The sequence below is a fragment of the Typopeltis vanoorti genome, chromosome 1 (assembly GCF_054136105.1).
Source record: "Typopeltis vanoorti isolate ZY-2024b chromosome 1, IOZ_Tvanoo_1.0, whole genome shotgun sequence".
Taxonomy (NCBI): Eukaryota; Metazoa; Arthropoda; class Arachnida; order Uropygi; family Thelyphonidae; genus Typopeltis; species Typopeltis vanoorti.
In genome coordinates, this window is record NC_143549.1 from 66,636,132 (window position 1) to 66,656,523 (window position 20,392).

General features: G+C 37.4%; 1 protein-coding gene and 1 pseudogene across 2 annotated transcripts in view; one reads left to right on the top strand and one right to left on the bottom strand.

The window, feature by feature from the left end:
- Imp (IGF-II mRNA-binding protein) overlaps window positions 1-20,392 on the top strand; it is a 414,462-nt gene that overhangs the window by 56,250 nt on the left and 337,820 nt on the right. The window lies entirely within an intron of this gene.
- LOC150110056 (general transcription factor II-I repeat domain-containing protein 2 pseudogene) lies at window positions 17,637-18,569 on the bottom strand (annotated as a pseudogene).

The window sequence follows — 20,392 nt, forward strand, 5'->3', positions numbered from 1 at the left end:
TTTATTTATTTATTTTTTACATTGCCCGGAAATCAAACATGGAGCTTATTCAAGCCACTTCAGGCCTCCAATGAGCAGAGCGGTTGTCTCACACCGGAAGATGAAATTCGTCTCCCACTTAAAGGTAATCGCTAACATCCATACCCACAGCGATATTCAAACCTGTGGGGCTGGAGAATGGATATGCTAACCACTCAGCCAACCAGGCCGGTTTAGCCAATACAGAGCACAATTTGGTCAGCTAAATTCCAAATGGTCAGCTTATCCTTGAGTAGAGTATCCAGGAGGGACTCCTACTAAAGAGGCAAAGAGGCATAACACAAGTAGGTTAGGATTTGACATTAAGTCAGAAGCCCTGTCAATTCTTCACGTTCGTAAATAGGCTATGTAGGTCCCTCTCCCCGAACTTAACTAGATTTGACCTTTAAGCGAAGCAAAATATATCACAATATTTTATTATTATATTACTTTAAGTAAACCTAATAACAAGTACGTACGTTTTTAGAACTTGCAACACACTAACAGCACTTTTTTATGTCATCAATTAGAAAACTGGTTTGCTTTTACATATCAAAGTTTTTTTTTGGATGTTCTTTCTTTCATCTTCGACAAATTAAACTCGATTAATTTCTCAATGTGTTGTTCTAGTGTATGCTCTTTTACAGAATATTATTGATTTTTGAAACTTATTACATTCATATTCCTCATCCATCCGAGTTCTTTATTTAGCTTGTCAATATCCACTTCAGTATGCTCTTTGTCTGGACGTTTGATTATAATCAATAATTAATGTTAATAATTATTACAATGGATAAATAGACCGAGCAACAGAAACTACAACAAGCATGTTTTCCTAAAGATACGCTAAATATCACCAAAAGTAAGCGAATTTGTGATAACTGAATTGAATGATATTGTTCATTGCAGACAAACATTATTCATTACAGGAATATAAGTTTCAAAAATGGCTATTGAAGCAGTTGAACGATTGCATAGACGCCGTCCACTGTATTTTTTTATCCATTCCGTTTTCTTTCGCAGACTGACTAACCGATTGCACCTGGGACACTATGTAGATACCGTGTGATCAAGTCTATAAAAAAAACTAATGACATTCTCGTGATCGCACTGTGCGAAGATTGCAAGGATATTCTCTTACAATCGTCACTCCAGTGATATTTTCGCTGGATTATTGCTTGACATCTATGACCTGGTTGTGGAACTGTTTCAATAAATCAGTTATGTGCATCCTGAGAGTCTTGAGAATCATTTTGAAAATAAAAAAGAAATGAAACTAAAAAAAAAAATTCACTCCTATAAATTGACTGTACATATAAAGAATTTATGTCGATATCGAGCTGATACACTCGTAGTTAGCACACTGCTAGCATGCGATGCAGTTGGGTAAATGCATAGAAAGTCTAATTCTAATCAGGTTACTAATCTATATGGTCTTCAGAAATTTTATTTATGATACACTTTAGTGAATAGACAGAAAAAAAATAGAGAATTGGGGATGTCGTAGAACCTGTATACATCTCCAATTCAGACCACTGTAACCGTTTGATTTGTACATACACATCACTGTGTAGGTGGAGGCACTGTACAGAGAACCAAATAGACTGATATCCTTGCTCCTGACTTGGACCCATCTATTTGCAGAAATCAGTATAGATAGCGACTTAAACAAACGTGTCAAAAAATCTGCACTATCTTTCTGGAAGACATACTTACCTAGCTACCTATCCTCTTGTACCTCGTAGCACATAAGGTCGAGATCTGTTTTTCTCCAGTTACCTCTGACTTTTACAACTATATCTGCGTCTCTCCAGCTTTCCCAACAACCATCTTTCTTTGTAATTTTTCTGTCATTCTTGGCTTAGGTAGTTTAGGCCTTCCCCTTTTCTTCTTTCCTTCCAGGATCCATGTCAATGCTATCTCGGGAATCTCTCTCTCTCTCTCTATCCTGTCTAATCTAAGTTCATATACAATCCATTTCCATCTGCATCTTTCTTTATCTCACTGATAATGCTTTTCTTCTTCTTCTGCCTGTTTATATAACTAATTTTTATGCATTGTGGACAGATTATTTTTAATATTTTACGCAAACTGAAAATTATTTGCCTTTCTTTCTTTCCATGTCTCTGGTTTATATAATAACACGGCCTTAATTCCATATATTATTGAAACTTCTGAAAGCGGTATTTGTTTTCGTTAATCTTTGTGTTATATTCTTATTAGTTCCATCTTCTTCACAGTTATCAACATCTCCGAAGTATTTAAAATTCTCTACTTTTACTCTGTTTATTTGTTTGTCTTATTGTGCTATGTTGGTGATTTTTTTTTTTTTTTTTTTTTTGGCATTTGTTGTTCAGTTTAGGAACTTTTGTTTTATTCCCCTTTGGAGTAGACTTCACCATACTAGTCCCAAGCCCACATAAAGGAAGAGGAGGAGGAGGATTGTGGAAACAGTGTCTAAGTAACGGAAGTATGCCAGGGTGTCGACCATACCAGCTGACTTTTTAGATGGCAAGAGAATAATGTATGAGTGAAGTTTCAAGGACAAAGCCTGCAGGAACCTTTGAAACATATGAGGACGTCATTTTCACCTATTATATATACACCCTCTGTCCAAAAAGAAACCGAACTTTTCGAAAATAGAAGAAACTAGTGGCGCCGCCTGTTGTATCTTTTAGTTGTCGAAAGCGGCAAACTTCATTAGTGTTGTGTCAACTGTTTATGACATTTATTTCATTAGAAGCCGAGTTAGTGCCAAGAGCGACAGTGTATTTTGACAAACGGTCGGAAAATGACTTTCAAACAGAGAGCTGCGATTGACTTTTGTGTTAAACTTGGTAAAAGTTTTACCGAAACGCATCAAATGCTTCAAAAAGCATACGGTGACGAATGCTTATCCCCTAATCAAGTTTACGAGTGGTTTAAGCGATTTCAAAGTGGTTGTGAGACGCTTGAGGATGACGAACAGCAGGGCCGTCCAAAAACTGGACTGGGCGAAGTTAACATCAAAGTGCGTGATTTCATCAAAGAAAATCCGAAATCGTCCGTGAGATTGATTGAAGATGAATTGGGGATTTCAAAATCAACTGTGCACAACATTTTGACGGAGAGTTTAGTATGAGCATGATCCCGAAACAGAGTGCTGTATGCAGACCACCAGAAGAGGAGCATCCGAAAAATAGTTGCTTGGAAAAGTCAAAAGTAAAGACAATGCTGATTTGTTTCTACCATTTCAAGGGCATTATCCACAAAGAATTCGTTCCGCCTGGCCAAACGGTCAATGGTGAGTTTTATCTCGAAGTTTTGAAGCGATTGATAGCGAGAATTCGTCGCGTACGGGCTGAATATTGTGACGACCAACCGTTCGTCAAAGCACACTGTCACTCTTGGCACTATAACTCGGCTTCTAATGAAACAAATGTCATAAACACTTGACACAACACTGAAGGTTACTAAAAAAGATACAACAGGTGGCGCCACTAGTTTCTTCTATTTTCGAAAATTTCGGTTTCTTTGTGGATAATGATATATATATATATATATATATATATATATATATATATATATCGGAAGGTACTAACAGGGACACAAAGATACAGAAATCACACAAGGCAGTAAGGAGTGTAAAAAACTTTATTAGGCGTAACTGAACAGTTCAATAGTAGTTGGATACATATTATGGTAAACGAGGTGCATGTCTGTCATCTCAGTATTCGTAAAACGACGCATGTTCTTCGTACGACGTCGAAAGCTTGAATGAGGAAGCCCCAATTGCTCACCTGGAGCGCTCGCGAGCAGCGCTACCTATCACTTTCGGGTGGCGTTTCCGTTCATAATTTCCTATGTGAATATGGTTGATTTTGATGTTCTCTACCTCCCCTCAAAGTTTGTACGTGGAATTTCGAACCATCCTGTATATATAAACAGACTACAGCATAGAATGTCAAAACCATGTTTCAAACTGGAAAGACGCAACAAGTTATTATGAGAATGAGATAGTTGGAAGATGTTTTAGGAACAAATGAAATAAAATGGAGGACAGGCTTTGGAAAAGTGTGAGCTGTAGACGGATATCATATGCTATGCGATATCTACAGGATATCACATACGGTATAGGGATCTGATGGAAAATATGTTGACTGTTGACTTTTGTGGCTGGATGGATCTCAATCCCTTGGATTATAATCCCTTCATCTCTAAGAAGTTGGGTTAATTTAATGAGAGATTATCGAGCTCTTGGCGCGCCCAGGTTAGGGCGGTGTGGACGCGCATGTACCGATCAGCAGAGCTGTTTTCGGGCGCTTGTGTTTCCACTTGTCGTTTTCATCGTAGTTAGATGACTCTCGAATGAGTCGTTTGGGATGAATAGCTGCCTTGGTGAAATATGTAGAAGCAGTTTCACGGAGAAACGTAGGAATATCTGGTATGTTAGCATATCGGTGGAGAAGAGTATTCCTGACAAACCATGGAGCATCAGATATCATGCGGTGGCAATTTGTTTTGGATAGTTTGTAGTTTTTTTATGTTACTGTGGGAAGTGTGACTCCAAGCAGGTAATCTGTACGTTAGTGTAGGTCTGATTATTGTTTTGTAGATCAGTAGTTTGTTTGTAGTGTTGACTTGGCTTCTTCGGTTGGGAAGAGAGCACAGCTGTGCAATTGCAGAATTTGATTTATTGCAGTCATAGACGATGTGAGTGCTAAAATTGAGGCGATTATCTAGCTATATACCTGGATATTTAGTTTTGGATTTCCATGGAATAGCTGTGCTGAAAATTTTGACTTCTCCGTAGTGGGATGATTTCCTTGTAAAAAAGAATGGCAGCGCTTTTGTCAGCATTTACATCTATCGTCCAATTTTTTAACCATTTTTCTAGATTTGTTGCTGCGATTTGTAAACGCTGCATAGCAAGTTGTGGTGTGAGTGATCTGCTCAGAATTGCCATATCGTCCGCATAGCAAGCTATGGTGGTTGATGTCGTGCTAGGAATATCTGCAACGACGATGATAAAAAGCAGCGGCGAAAGTACTGAAGCTTGAGGAACACCTGCAGTGATTCTTTTCAAAGAGGATCTGAGACCCCGTAAGTAGTAGGGGTGGCACTTCTGACAAGATCAAGATAAGATAAGGAATCGTGACGTGATTGGTTTTTCAGATGATGACATCTTTGTGTGTGACGTCATGAGTTTGAAATGTTTGGAATTTCCCTGGGGGAAGATGTGTCAGTGACGTCAGTTCTTGTGTTTTGGTTTGCGTAGGGCATTGTGGGTGATGGTCGGAGATAAGGATTCGTGTCGTGATTGGCGGGGCACTTTGAACAAGATCAAGATCAAGATAAGATAAGGAATCGTGTCGTGGATGCGTGTTGTTATCAGATGAAGATAAGTGACATAATTTGTTAGTTTTAAATAAGTGACGTTATTGTTTTGAATGGAAAAGGAAGATATATTATTGGATAAGGATTCGTGGCATGATTGGTGGGATACTATGAACAAAATAGGGGTAGGGTGAATGGGGAAGCGAGGTCCGTGTCGTGGATGTTTGTTGTTATCAGATGAAGATAAGTGACGTCATTTGTTAGTTTTAAATAAGTGACGTTATTGTTTTGAATGGAAAAGGAAGATATATTAGTGTATAAGGATTCGTGCCATGATTGGTGGGACACTATGAACAAAATAGGGATAGGGTGAATTCGGTAAGCGATTGGCGGTAGCGTTATGAAAAAAAACTATTCAGTATTAGAATTGCGTTTACCCAAACATACGAGCAGCGGTTATTGTAATTACAAATATCACTTGTTATGTTTAAGTTTAAAAAATATATATATATATTAGCATTTCTCCTAGAGTAGCGGCAAGAATTGCTGCAGAGTTTTGACTGTTTGGTATAGATTCTGCCGATGTGGTATGTGAGGAGACCACTGAGGTGTAAGATCTGTTACTTGTAGAAGCTTGCAAAGGGTTTTCTGGTGTAGGAGGTGTAGCAAGCTTCTGAACTGATGGGACTCCTGTTTCTCTAGCTTTTGACAGATTAAATGGGTGGAATGAGCAACCTTTGTAGTTTGCCGGGTGCGGCCCACCGCAATTTGCGCATTTCGCGGGAGTAGTGCGTGGTTTGGAACATGTATGAGAGGGGTGATTGCCTCCACATTTAACACACTTGTACTCTGCTCTACAAAGCTTCTGCTCATGCCCATATTTCTGGCAGCGGTGGCATTGACCTGCAGATGTCTTTCTTCTGAGTGATTCTGTCTTAATTACTAGATTGCAAACAATTTTTAGATCATCTCTCTCTCTCTCTCTCTCTCTCTCTCTGGTCTTTATTGATTTCTACTAAAACCAGAAGCAAGCAAGAAAAATTTTTCTCGTTTTTTAGCTGAAATGTATGATATGGAATTTTCAGCTCGTCCATAAATTTAGTAAGCCGACGGTAGTCCGATGCTCCTTCTGGTTGGATGCGGACGCCTTCATCTGAGTTTTTAGCAGAGGTGAACTTGATTTCGGTGTTCTACATCACCTCCGCTACTGTCGACCATTTGTCTTTAGATCTGAGAATCACCAGTGGAATTCTTTCTTTGGGCTGAGCCTCTGTGTTCATTGAAGCTGCTCTTTCTATAGGCTATACTGATGTGTCCATCGGTGCTATCCTATCGAAATCCCGGAGATGATATCCAAGTGCAGTAAGTCGGATGGTAATAGAAGGGAGTGATTTCAGGGATCATTCAGAAAAGACCAGACATATGTTCAAAGTAAGATCTTTCCTTTGTTTAGCTGGAAATAAGAAGATTGTGGCGGTAATTTAATTAAGGGGCTTGTTTTATAACGATACTTGAGGACTTTAGGCCTTATGCTGATATTTGAAGTATTATATGTGCGAGAAGGTCTGGCTAAAATTTAAGGTGATACATCATGTATTTAATGTTATAGCTATTGCCTAAACCTGCAGAATGTTATGTGAAAATTGATCTGAGTATTACCAAGTTTAACGAGAGAAAATCATAGACACGTGGTCTTACTAGAATTGATTACGATGAACTAAATTGTAAACGTAGTCATTAGTTGTGATTTGAAGCATAGAAGGTAATTTACTTAGTACTTAAAATTGCCCCATTGTACATTTCATTGATGTTAAATAAATTGTTTTCTTGTTTAAATAACTTGTTTGATTTCTATTTCCAATGAACTACTCATTAATTCGTATCTGTGAGCCTTAAGTTAGATATTGTCACGACTGAATAACAGAAAATTTAAGTTGCTAGATTTACTTACAATTAAGAGAGAAAAGTTCCGTGTGGTTTACTGTGTGTTATTTTTCGGAGGGAGATTCAACTCCCACCCACGAATTTCGTGCCATAGCTAGAAACTAAATACATTTTCCAAATTCAGTTGAAAATAAACACCAGTGGGTCAGACAAAGAGATTGGCTCTGGCCTGAGGCGATTTCTTTGTTCTATAAGTTTTTGCACACGTGAGCTTTATTATATTTGCGGCAATAAGTCAGAAGTATAGTAGAGGTTAAGATAAGAAGAAAGGTTTAAACAAGATAACTATAGTTTTAACACTAGAAAACTATATAATGAAGACAAGCTATTTTCCTACGAAACTCGTGCATGAAAATGAATATTCTCATGAATACTTGCACATATTACTGTGAATGCGTACGCACACACACTCACGAAGAATCATAAGCATATATAGCATTAGAATGCGATTAACTTAAGGGGGGGGGGGAGAATGATTAAAGTAACAGTGTACAATTTCCATACTGAAATCCCATTCTGCGAAATGCTGGGATTTCAGCATGTTTAGGCAAAAGCCGTTTATTGGGTGCAAGGGAGTGCAGCTGTTAGAAAATGCATTCCCAATAATGTTATTGTTTAACAATATGCAATAAACGCTTTTTGTTTATTGTGCCAGTCCACAGGTTTTTGATCCGTGATATATAATCCTGCATATATCAGTGGTTAGGCTCTTTGTTTTGGGCAGGTACAAATCCCCACTGCCACTTCGCAGTGTTTTTTTCCTCAAATGAATTCTGCTAGATTTCATTTATTTATTCCTGCCCGAATACCTAAGGATGCTGATGTTTTGCTTTTTCCTATTTCATTCTGTTAGTTTTGTGCATGGCTTGCGGTTGACAGGTTCCTTTCTTGAATAAGACATAGATTCTTTTTATTTTAATGACTGGTCTCGATTTGATGGTTGCCAGATATGACGATCATATTTTATGTAATATAGTTATTTTTGATTTTGTATATTTAATTTTAAATAAACTTAATTATAATTATTATAATTATAATAAATTTAAAATTCCCCTTCCCCCCCCCTGTTGTAGATTATGTGAAGGGTTTTAAGTAATGGAGCTTTCGTGCAAGCTCTTCAGGAGGAGTTGAATAAGCTGGAAAGATTAGCAAATGAATGAAGATTTTAGTTTAATTTAACTACATTTAATGTCTTGAAGTTTGGAATATATTAATGGGAGAATGCATACTCTGTTAGATGAACTGTGCTGTAGGAAATGAAAGTGTCCATTGCTCTTGAAGTGTAACTCATAGTAACTTCAAGTTTAGGACGCAAACGGCAATGGTTTTGAGAGTACTCTAAAGGATTACTAAAATACCGAGAAGGACGTTGACTAGAAGACATAAATGGTGAGTTTATTATATAGAGTGAAGATTACACAATATCTGAATAATTTGGCCTCAAATTCAGTGGCTGGGTTTGTATGCGACAAATTAATCTTTTGCGAGTGTGCAAATACGAATAATAAATATCAGGACTGTACAGTGTTAGCTCTAACTACCAAACTGTGCACTCCGCTTGCACTGTTTGTTTGCAGCGAGGAGAAGACCGATGCTAAAAATTCTATTTTATTTGTGAGATGGTAGGATTGCTCCGCCAGGAAGAGAGTTTTTGTTTATTGGATCAATCTGATGCTTAGATCTGGACACTGAGAACAGTAATTAGGACATGAAAACTCAAATGACATTTCGGTTAGCTCCGTAGTAATGCATTAGGATACTAACCAAAGTTTGACAACAACAACAAAAAAAAGAACTCAACAATGAAATACAGAAAAAGTTATGGTGAGAGTTGCTGAGGAGCTCTAACATCAGCGACCTATTTGTATAGTGCTAAGGTAAAGAACTGGATTAGGGTATTAGATGTATGATGAAGATTATCGGGAATTCTGGTCAACTAGCAATTTGCTACATCATTACTGACTAAAAATAATTCATCTTTTCTTCCAGATTATTCGAAGGTGAGCTAGTCGGAATTGTGTCGTTGTATCTACCGAAGATTATCTCACTACTAAGGCGATTGGAAATAATCAACTTTAAATTTCAAAGAATAAACAATCAAATAAGTCGGCATGATTATTAGTGTTAGAAGAGCCAAAGAGGTGGCACAGCAGCAGTGTGACGCGGTGTAACTTATAACCTTGTAAAAGAAAAGAATGAGAAAAAGATTTAACTTTGCTGATCATGATTTTAGCACGTAAAGAAAAATGTGTGAAATTTACGAATTCTCTGTTGAGCTAAATATTTTTAGAAAATTGGTTGAAGCAATTGAAATGGAGTAGGTATCGAGTCGATCGAAACCGAGATAAATTTCCTTATGTATAGTGAGGGAAATTTATCAGCTTACTATCAGTTTCCGGCTCAAATGGTCGAATATGTACGTCCTAATAAAAGATTAATAAAATAAAAAATAAATAGTAATAAGAAGGAACTTAAACTTTAAATGTACTTTCATTCTTCATTTTTTTACAATACCCAGATCTTTAAATATGAATTATAATTCTGTTCTCGAATTAAATCTTAATTTATAGTTATTTTTGGTATAATCCTATTTCAGGTATTTTCTGTTCATTATTCATGAAATAACTTTTGTCACTTTCGTTAAAGACTTTTCTTCACCTCCATGAACTGCTATCTCTGTAAAAATCAGAAATCCATTCTACAAGATCAATTGTAGAATGCTATCTTGGAAGGTATTAAAAGTCTGCTATCACTGTCTCGACTCCAGAATTAGGACTGTTCGTTGTTAAAATTGACGGAGTTACGTGGCATGCCATTTCTTGCCACTTAACGTTGCGTCTGCTTACGTATGATTATAAAGGAGTGCCATTGTCTCCGAATCACCAAGAATTTCGTTTATCTTTATTTATATACGAGGAAGCTTTATATGATTTTTTTTTCTTTTGTCATTTGAAGGTGAGGTTTTTAGTCACGCATACCGAAAAATAGGACTTACGAAAGGAAAAATTTACAGGCAAAAGAAATATTAGTGTTTGTGGTGGGAAGAAGATGACGTTGTTGTAGATTACGATAATAGTTGTGAATTTGGTTTATTTGGTGAATTAATTGGTGGAGAATTAGAGTTGTCGCGTAGCTGTCCTCTTTGCAAGTGTCATAATAATAATAATAATAATTCAGCAGAATTGCATGTTTGCTTTATAAACGGGCGATTCTACAGACGTTGCAGGATTTGTTCTTTTGCTTGTATTTGCGAGGTATACGCATCAACTAATATCGAAGAGTTTCTTTTATGTGAATATCTGACAACAAATGCAAGTGAACTTCAGATATTTAGTATACTGAATATTTTATTTTGTTTCGTCTTACGGTTTATCGCGAACAGTTGTTCTTACATTTTTACCGATGGTAAGAAGCTATGGCGTGTAAAATTGCTGGCGCTGTTGCAGGAATTAACGCAACTTCCTTAATTCCTGCAACAGACAACAAAAATATTAAATGTCTACTACTAACCGAGGCCTGCTAGTAGTCAGTGTATTCTCCACCATCATTCACACAGGCACTAAAAAATGACAGTTTCACTTAAAAAGTGCTTGATGAAGCAGTGAATATCATTAATATTCCTGAGTATCGATCTCTCAGTACACTCTCTTTTAATATTCTGTTTAAAGAAATGTTCATAGTTTGCATAATACCCTTCTCGTAACTACCGATGTACGATGATTGTCTCGAGGACAAACATTTGCACGACTGTTTGAAGTGAGTACTGAAATGACTATATTTTTCATGGAAGAAAATTCTTACTTGAAAGACAGACTGACAAAATATGGTTATTCATTCACGGAGATTTTTTTGGCAGAATTTATTCCGAAATTCAGCGGAGGGAAGCTGTCACTTCAAGGAAAGCAAAGAATTATATTTGTTGCCAGTGATAAAATTGAGGGGGGGGGGGAAATTGATAGACATGAAGGAATATCTTGGAGAAAGAAAGGTAAGTGGAATTATAAGACAAGTGATTATAATAATCTTAGAAATTAGCTTCAATTAGTTCTATGGATGGAAGAATTAAAAGGGTGATTTATCATCAGCGCACGGGAATTAATAAAGCAATGGAAACAAATGAAGGAGAAAGAGAAAACGTAATTTGGTGTAAAGTGGATGGTAGGTGATAGGAAACGTGAGCTGCAGAGGAAAAAGCTGTATGGAAGAAGTGTAAAACGAGTGTTGAGGAGAAGATGCATGAAGAATATCAGATTCAAGCCTGGAAAATCAGTAGAGCAGTAAAGAGAGCAAAATTTTTATATGAGACGAGCTTAACCATGAGATCAAATACCTGAGATGATATATGGCCGGTAGGAGGAGAAATAATTGCGAAAGAAGGATATTGTTATAAGAAAATAATAGTTGAGTGAGTAATTCAGAATATATTGTGAAATTGTTTAATGATCACTTCATTGGTTAATTTCATCTGGTAAAATGTTTTTATTACTAAAGTTTTGCCGAGGGAAATCAGTAATTGGATGACTTATGCAGAATACAATTTGAAGTTCGTTAATGATCATGTTATTGGTTTATTTCATCTTGGAAAATGTTTTTTTTTACTAAAGGGTTATTGAGAATTCTAGATGACGAAGTGCAAGAATGGACCTCAAATATGAAGTGCTTTTGATATTAATACGGCAACTGGATTCAATATTTGTTTTGAGAAAATTACGAAAGTACAGACAGTTTCACTAACATTTTAAAAATTGAGTCTAGGTATATTAAACAGGAAACGGTAACGAGAAACCACTTTGCTCATAATCATCTCCCTAGTAAGGAGAATTTCAATACACTCACTAGCTGTATGACTGAGGGCAAAGAATATGATAGGTAGGAAATATTTGCCAAGGATTGGAAGGAGGGTAAGAGAATGTCACCGCACGAAGATGGGGGATTGAATGGAAGTGTCAAACTGGAATTGAATGGAAGTGGCAGACCAGTTTGTGATTGTTAAGATTTTCGAGAAATTAGCGAGAGTTTGTACACAGCATTGGACTGAGGAGCATAATGTTATCTCTAACAGAAAACATCGATTTTTCGAGGGGACCGTCATGTTTTATTACTTCGATTGCCTTTTGTAGTAGAGAAACAAGAGGAGTTGATGAAGGAAAGGCATGGAGTGGCAAGTTTTTGGATTTTATGAAAGCAAGTTTGTCACATGATAAGCTTATCTTTAAATTACAGCATAAGGAATTAGATATAGGGTTGGTTATTTGGATTGGGGATTCGCTTTCTGATTGATATCAGTGAAGTGATTATGAAGGAGTCGTAATAAGTAAAATAACAGGGTCTATCGCTGATGTTAAGTTTAAACAATAGTTAGACGAGAAGGAACAAAAGTGTGTTCCTTGAGCGTAGTGTTGATGGATTGCAGATATATCTTTTTTTTTTTTGTTTGTTGTAGATCAGGGGTAGGGAACCTTTTTTAGTATCAAGGGCGAAAATTGCTAATTTAAAAACTTCCGCGGGCGACTGGCAAATTTTAACTCATATATAGTGTATGTAGTGTGCAAGACATATCTCAATAAGCAAATGTGCAACATTTGCATCTGATATGGTATCTTTTAATTACAATTGTGTATACATAATTATAATAATCAAGCAAAGGCTATATTTAATTTATTTAAAAAATTATATTTATTTTTTTTTTAACTGAGAACTTTATTAAAGCAGTAATAGCATAATAAATATTTCATCAAAGTTAATGAAGCTTACCTTTAATCTTAAACTTTTTAGTGAGAAGGCTGAAACTGCTTTTTTTGTGAAAGCTTAGAAATATTAGCCGCCCTTGATCAGACGGCTACTCGTAGTTCATTGGCGAGATTTTCGTCAGTGAGTCTTGTACGAAGGCGATTTTTTTGCCAGACTTAATTTTGAAAAAAATTACTCTCATTGATAAGTTGTAGAAAACTGAGAAGCTATTTTCAAGGCGTTATTTTTTAAAAAAGGGAATTTCTCAGAATCAATAGATTTGTAAAAGTCCAATATAGGCAGATTACTATATTTTGATCTCAAAGTGTTATCACACTGCAAATCAATCAACTCTAATAGCAAGGAATCGGAAGCTTCCTTAGGGCGTATATCAGAGGGCTACACGGTCTGTAGTGTTTTCAGAGAGCTCCCGAAAGCTAAGTATAATTTTGAGTGAAAATTAGAATATAGGTTTAAATCATAACGCAATATTGTCTAATTTTGGTAGCTTGTTGTGGCTGTGTGATTTTGGTGTGAATTCCGTTATTTAATTTAGTATTTTAACGATACGTTTCATAAATTTGCACATGGCGCCTTTGCGACGTAAGATAATGGCGTCCAAAAATACGACGCCATTGTTCAAAAACTGTGAGAGAGTTTGTCCAATGTGATGTGTGTGGGATGTATGCATTCCCGAATGAGGCTGGAGTTTGGATTGAAAGTGATAGTGGTGGGAGAATGTGCAGAAAGTGTAAGCAAAGTGAGGAGTTGAAGTATGTGTCAGGTTGTGAGACAGTTATGGTTGAAGAAAGCCAGAATGTGAGTGAAAATAGTGGCTTGATAGGGAATTGCGATGTACAAGATGGCAATGAGAACGGTGATCAAAGAAAGAGTGAAAGCAACTATACAGAGAGAGAAAATGGTTTAAATGATAAAAAAAAAAATGAGGAATTATTTGTAGGAAGTGAGATCGCAAGGTTGCGCGCAGTGATGCAAAATTCCCAGTGGCAATTAGAGCACCTGCAAAACTCTTTCCAGAGTGATTCGGCTGACGTAAATAAACAAGTGTTTGAAAGGAAAAATAAGCGTAAGAGTGGGAGAGTTTCTGAAATGAAGGAAAGAGTGTTGTATGGTGACTCGTTATTAAGAGGAGTGATAGATGGGAGTGTAACTAAAATACTTACCGGGTGCGAAATTTAAGGATGTAAGTGAGAATATTAGAACGCAAAAACAGAGGGTGAAAGAGTTGATAGTTGTGGCGGGTACGAATGAATTGAAAGAAGATAAATTTTTTATGAGAGAGGACTTGAAAGTATTGTTAAAGGTAGCGAAAGAAAAGAGTGACAGAGTTAGAATGGTGAGTCTGTTTCCGCGGTATGACAGAGAGGAGTTTAGGAGGGCCATAATCGCAAATGACTTTATGCGCAGGTTATGCAGACGGTGTGGTGTGGAATTCGTGGACGTGTGGAATGAGTTTGATGGGCAAAAGGATTTGTACAAGAAGGATGGCCTGCATTTGAATGGATTTGGTGTTCGGAGACTGGAAAAAGTGTTGCTGAATGAAGTGAAAATGGATGTGCAGAACCAGGGAAACTAGAACTACCAAGGAAGGGGGAGGAGGAGTGGATATGCGGATATCAGGGAGACAGTTGAGTTTAAGAATGTATATAATGTACCCGAGCCAGTACTAAGGACAAAAAATGGGAATGGGATATTTAGAATAACGTATCAAGATAGGGGGTGGGACAAGGGGATCACAGCATTTCATGTATACTAATGCCAGCAGTATTAGGAACAAGAAGGAAGAATTTTTGGCCTTGATTGGCTCTTCCTGGCCATAGGAAGATGATATAGTTAGTGGGATAGAATGTGTAGGTTATAGTGTGTTTAGGAGGGACAGAGAGAATAAAATGGAGAGAGGGGTATTATTGATAATAGCCGATGAACTGCAGCCAAGGAGAATTGAAGTTGTATTGCAGGATAGTGAAAAGAGCTCATTTGAGGCTATTTGGTCTGAGATTGAGACTGGCAGAATAAAGTATACAGTTGGGTGCTGCTATAGACCAGGTGATGGAATAGATGGTGGAAATAGTATGCATAAACAAATTGATGAAATGAGTGGAAGGAGGGTAATTATTATGGGGGATTTCAACTATGGTAACATTGATTGGAAGGAGGAGAGGACACATGGGAGGAAGGAAATGGATTTTATTCAATTATTAAGGGATAACTATCTGAGACAGCATGTAATTGAAAATACTAGGGGTGTGAGAGTGCTTGACCTGGTAATAGCATCTGAGAATTTGACTGTAATGAATATGACCATGTTGCCACCTATTGGTGAGAATGATCATTAGGTCTTGACCTGGGAGGTGGCTAAAGGTGTGGAATTTTCGATTAAGACAGGGTATATGTGGAATTACTGTGCTGGCAAGTATGATAAGCTTAGGAGATTGCTTGGATCTGTGCCATGGCATGTACAACTGCAAGGGCTGGATGTCGATAGAGCATGGGAAGTGGTCAAGGAGCATTTACAGGAGGTTGTGGCTGATTGTATACCTAGGGTCCGAATAGTAAAACAAGTAGGGGTTAAATGGATGAATAACTAACACCATTAAGCTTGAACTGCAAAAAAAAAAACAACTGTGGAGGGAATTTAAAGAAAGAGGGTGACCTGCAGGCACACGAACGGTATAAAGTGCAGAAGTGCAGGCCAGAAGGGTAACGAGTGTAGTGTAGTAAAAAAGCAAAAGCGAATTATGAAAGGAAACTAGCTATGCAAGCTGAAGAGAGTCCCAAACAGTTCTTTCAATATGCTGCAAGCAAGAAAAAAACTGTACACGGCAAAATGATTTGAAGGAATGACGATGGTAAGGAGGTCACTGAATCAGTCGCTATAGTGGAGTTACTGAGCGAGCACTTTGCAAAAGTATATCATCCAGGTGGTGACATTGGAAAAAAAATGAAGGAACCATTAGTTTATACGGGAATTGTGGTGAATGAAGTGGAGGTGAATAGTCTGTTACAGAACCTTAATGTGAATACATCTGTAGAATTGGATGGTATACCGGCACGGGTCTTGCGTGAAGCGGCTAAAGAATTATCAGTGCCCTTGACCATGTTGTTTAATCTGAGTCTCGGGTTTGGTTTATCCCCGAGTGTGTGGAAAGAGGGGAAAATAGTTCCACTGCATAAAGGAGGAAGACTACGGTTGCAAATTATACCGACCGATCAGCATATCAGGAGTCGTTGTCAAGATCTCGAAGAAAGTAGTCAAGGGAAAAATACAGGAATTGATTGACGAAAATGAGATACTGTATGGGGGACAGCATGGCTTTGTGAAAGGTAGATCATGCGTGAGTAACTTGCTCAAGTTTTATAACAAGGTGGCAGCTGAAGTGGATAAGGGTAATGGGTTTACAGTGATACTGCTGGACCTGGCTAAGGCATTTGACAGGATACCACATGGAATTCTAATCCGTAAACTACAACATATGGGAATGGATAGGTGGATGGTTGATGGAGAGATATCAAATAGTAGTTTATTCAGGAATAGATTCCAAAAGATGGCCAGTGACTAGTGGTGTGCCACAGGGTTCTGTTCTTGGACCACTGCTGTTTAATTTGTTCATTAACGATATAGGGAAGGATCTAAGAGGAACAGTTCATTTGTTCGCTGATGATGCAAAGTTGGGTAGGGCGATAGTGAATGCAGAAGATGTCAAAATCTTGCAGGACGATTTGGATAGATTGGAGTTCTGGGCTAAGGAGAATGGATGTCAATTTAATGTGACAAAATGTAAGGTTATGCATTTTGGGGTGAAAAGATTAGCAGCAGTATACCACATTGGAAGAACTATACTCCAGGAGATTGATGAGGCCAGGGACTTGGGAGTGTTGGTGGATAGGGAGATGAAGTTTAGGGGGCACATTGCAAAAGTAGCTAAATGAGCTCATCAACTCACTTGGTTGTTAAAAAATACCATGACGAGCAGAGACAAGCAAGTTATTGTACCTCTGTACCGAGCCTTGATAAGACCTCATCTCGACTATTTTGCCCAGATTTGGTCACCTAGGTGGAGAGGATCCAGAGGCGAGTAACTAAGATGATAGCGGGTCTATGGAATGAACCATATGAGAACATGTTGAAGATTTGTGGGTTGCAGAAATTAGTTGATAGGCGGAAAAGGGGAGATATGATTGAGACATTCAAATTGCTAAAGGGTTTCTATAGGATTAATTCAGAGGATATTTTTGAGATCAGGACTGGTGGTGGGAGAACTAGGGGACACCTATGGAAGTTGGGCAAGAATGTGGTTAGCAGGGGTGTTAGAGCTGGGTTCTTTACTTTTAGAGTGGTAAATGAGTGGAATAAGCTGCCAGAGTCTGTTGTGGGTACTATGACGGTGAGTGAGTTCAAGGCAAGGTATGATAGATACTGTGAGAATGTTGTATGGTTATGTGGACATGATGTTTTGGGCCTCCCTCGATGAGTCTAAGGACTCCCTGGAGTCGCCCATAATAATAATAATAATAATAATAAATGTTTGTAACTCAATTCTTTGATTTTTTTATCTTCAAATCTCCTTCAAAATTGATTCAAAACACTTTGACACTCATCAACATACTCACTTGTTGATTTTGGATTGTGTTGTCTTAATTTTGGAAAATGTGTAAAGCTGTTTTTTTTTCAGTTGGGTAAGAAATAATTGAAGCATCGATTCAAAGCTCTTGATATGAGTGAGCAAAGAGATCATTAGCTGATTGGGGCCTTGTAATTTCAAATTTAGATTATTCAAATGACTAGTTATGTCTACTAAAAATGCTAAATCACTTTGAAACTTTTCATCCTTCAATTCTTTAATGGGGACACCTTTAATGTCCAAGAAAATTTTCATTTCGTGTTTAAGTTCATAAAATCGCTTGAGTATTTGAGCTCTACCTAGCCACCTAACTTCACAATGGTACAATAAGTCCCCATATTCGGCTTCAAGATCTTGCAAAAATTCTTTGAATTCCCTGTTGTTCAACCCTTTACTTTTTATCAAATTAATGGCCTTTGTTACCACATTCATGACGCTGTTCATCTTGAGTGACTTTGCACATAGATTTTCCATATGAATGAAGCAGTGGCACACAATGAAAGTATTTGTGTTCAATTGTTTCTTAAATTCATTCTTAATCAGAGCCACGAGCCCTTTTTCACGACCTACCATGGATGGAGCACAATCTGTAGCGAGACCACTCAGTTTTTCATATGGTAAATCGAAATCCTTTAATGATGAAATGACCATTTCATATAAATCTTCACCTTTAGTTGTTCCCTTCATTGATTTTAAAGCAAGAAATTCTTCTCGTATATTGAAATCTGTAGTTATTCCCCGTGTAAATATAGCCATTTGTGCAGTATTTGACAGATCATTAGTCTCATCGATGGCTAATGAGTAAAACACAAATTCTGCTGAATCTACTTTCAAAGAAGCTTGGATGTCATAAGCGATATCTTTAATATGGTCAGAAACAGTTCTTCTTGATAGGCTAATATTTTTAAACAAACCCATCCCAGTATCATTAATATTGGGCATGGGAATGGAAATGTGAGTTCAGTGTTGCAAGGTGTGGGGTTTTGGAATTTGGAATCATTAATTTTTGGAATCATTAATTTTTGGAATCATTAATATTGGGCATGGGAATGGAAATGTGAGTTCAGTGTTGCAAGGTGTGGGGTTTTGGAATTTGGAGAACGAGGATGGGATGCAGAGTTTGTGCTTGGTGAGGATGTGTTGCCGGAGGTGGAGGAGGTAGGAGAGGTGGGGATGATGGTGGATAGGGATCTGAAATTTGGGGGAACACATGGCCAAAATTGTGAGGACAACACGGGGGCTTCTGGGAGTGGTGTGGAGGTGGGGAGATTCTTGTTCCATTGTATGAGACTTTGATTTGGCCACACATGGATTTGGTCACCTGGTTTTCAGAGGGATGTTGGATAAGGTCCAGAGGCGACTGACTGGGGTGGTTTCTGACCTCTGGAATGTCGAGTGTGAAGAAAGATTGAGGGGGATGCAGCTTGCAGAGTCTGGTGGATGGGAGGAAGAAGTGAGATATGGTGGAGACCTACAAGTTGTTAAGGGGTTTTTATGGGATCAATGCTGGAGAGGTCCTACAGAGGATGGTGGGAGAACCAGAGGTCATCCCTAGAGGTTGTATGGGAGGTGTGAGTGGGGGAGTGAGAATCAGGTTTTTTTTATGCGGAGTTGTGAGTGATTGGAGTGCCTTGCCTGAGAGTGTGGTGTCTGCAGAGAATTTGAGTGCGTTTGAAGCACGGTATGATGAGCTGTGTGTTTGATGGAAGGCCCTCCTAGATGAGTCTTTGACACCATGGGATCATGGGTAATAATAATAATAATAATAATAATTGGGAAGCAACCAATCAGAGAAAGTCTGAACTTTGCCAGCGAGAAATGCTCCTGATTTATGACGATCATATTTTATATAATATAGTTATTTTTGATTTTGTATATTTAATTATTTAAATTTAAATAAATTTAATTATAATAAATTTAAATTATTATAAAATTTTATTTACATGTACATATGAGTACATCACTAAAGGGGCGAATTGATATAGACTTGTGGGTGAAATTTCGCCCGTGGGCGAGGGGTTCCCCACCCCTGCCTTAGAATCTCACCTCACAAAGAGAGCTTCATGTTTTGAATTTTCATCATGCTGGAGTATTATATTCTCTCATCACTTAATGCCTATTGTGTGGTATGTAGGAAAATCAATAATGAAGTTAGATCGCGAAAGAGTCTAAAACATGAAAGTCATTCACTAGTTTGCTAAGTTATGAAAAGCAGTTGTTGTGGTTAAAGTTATGCTATTGCATAATCGTTGTTTCAGTATGATCAGAATATCATATAGTAGTCTGAATTTCATATAATAATCTTTTTTTTTAGATAATATATTAGGTATTAAGTTTAATGGTCATGGTTATTATATTTTCCTCTAGTTTTAGTTAATTAAATTCCGACACGTACAGTGTTTAATTTGGGCTATGGTAAATCGTGAATAGTTATTTTTAACAACGCATACAGTCCAACGGAATTCCATTATTGTCGTTTATGTTTGGGGAATTTGGTAGTTTAGGTAAGATTTTATATTTTTTCTTTTATTTATTTATTTATTTTTATTTTTTTTCACTTGGACGAATGGAATGGATAGCGTTGATATCTCTCACGAACCATCTGCAATGGTTTGAATTCGACTATAGGTATCGATTTGGTTGTTAGGTAACAGATAATATTTGTCGATGACTTATTGGAGGCCAAAATATCTACAAGAAGCAAATCCAGAATGCAAATTGCAATTACAAAGGCGCATATA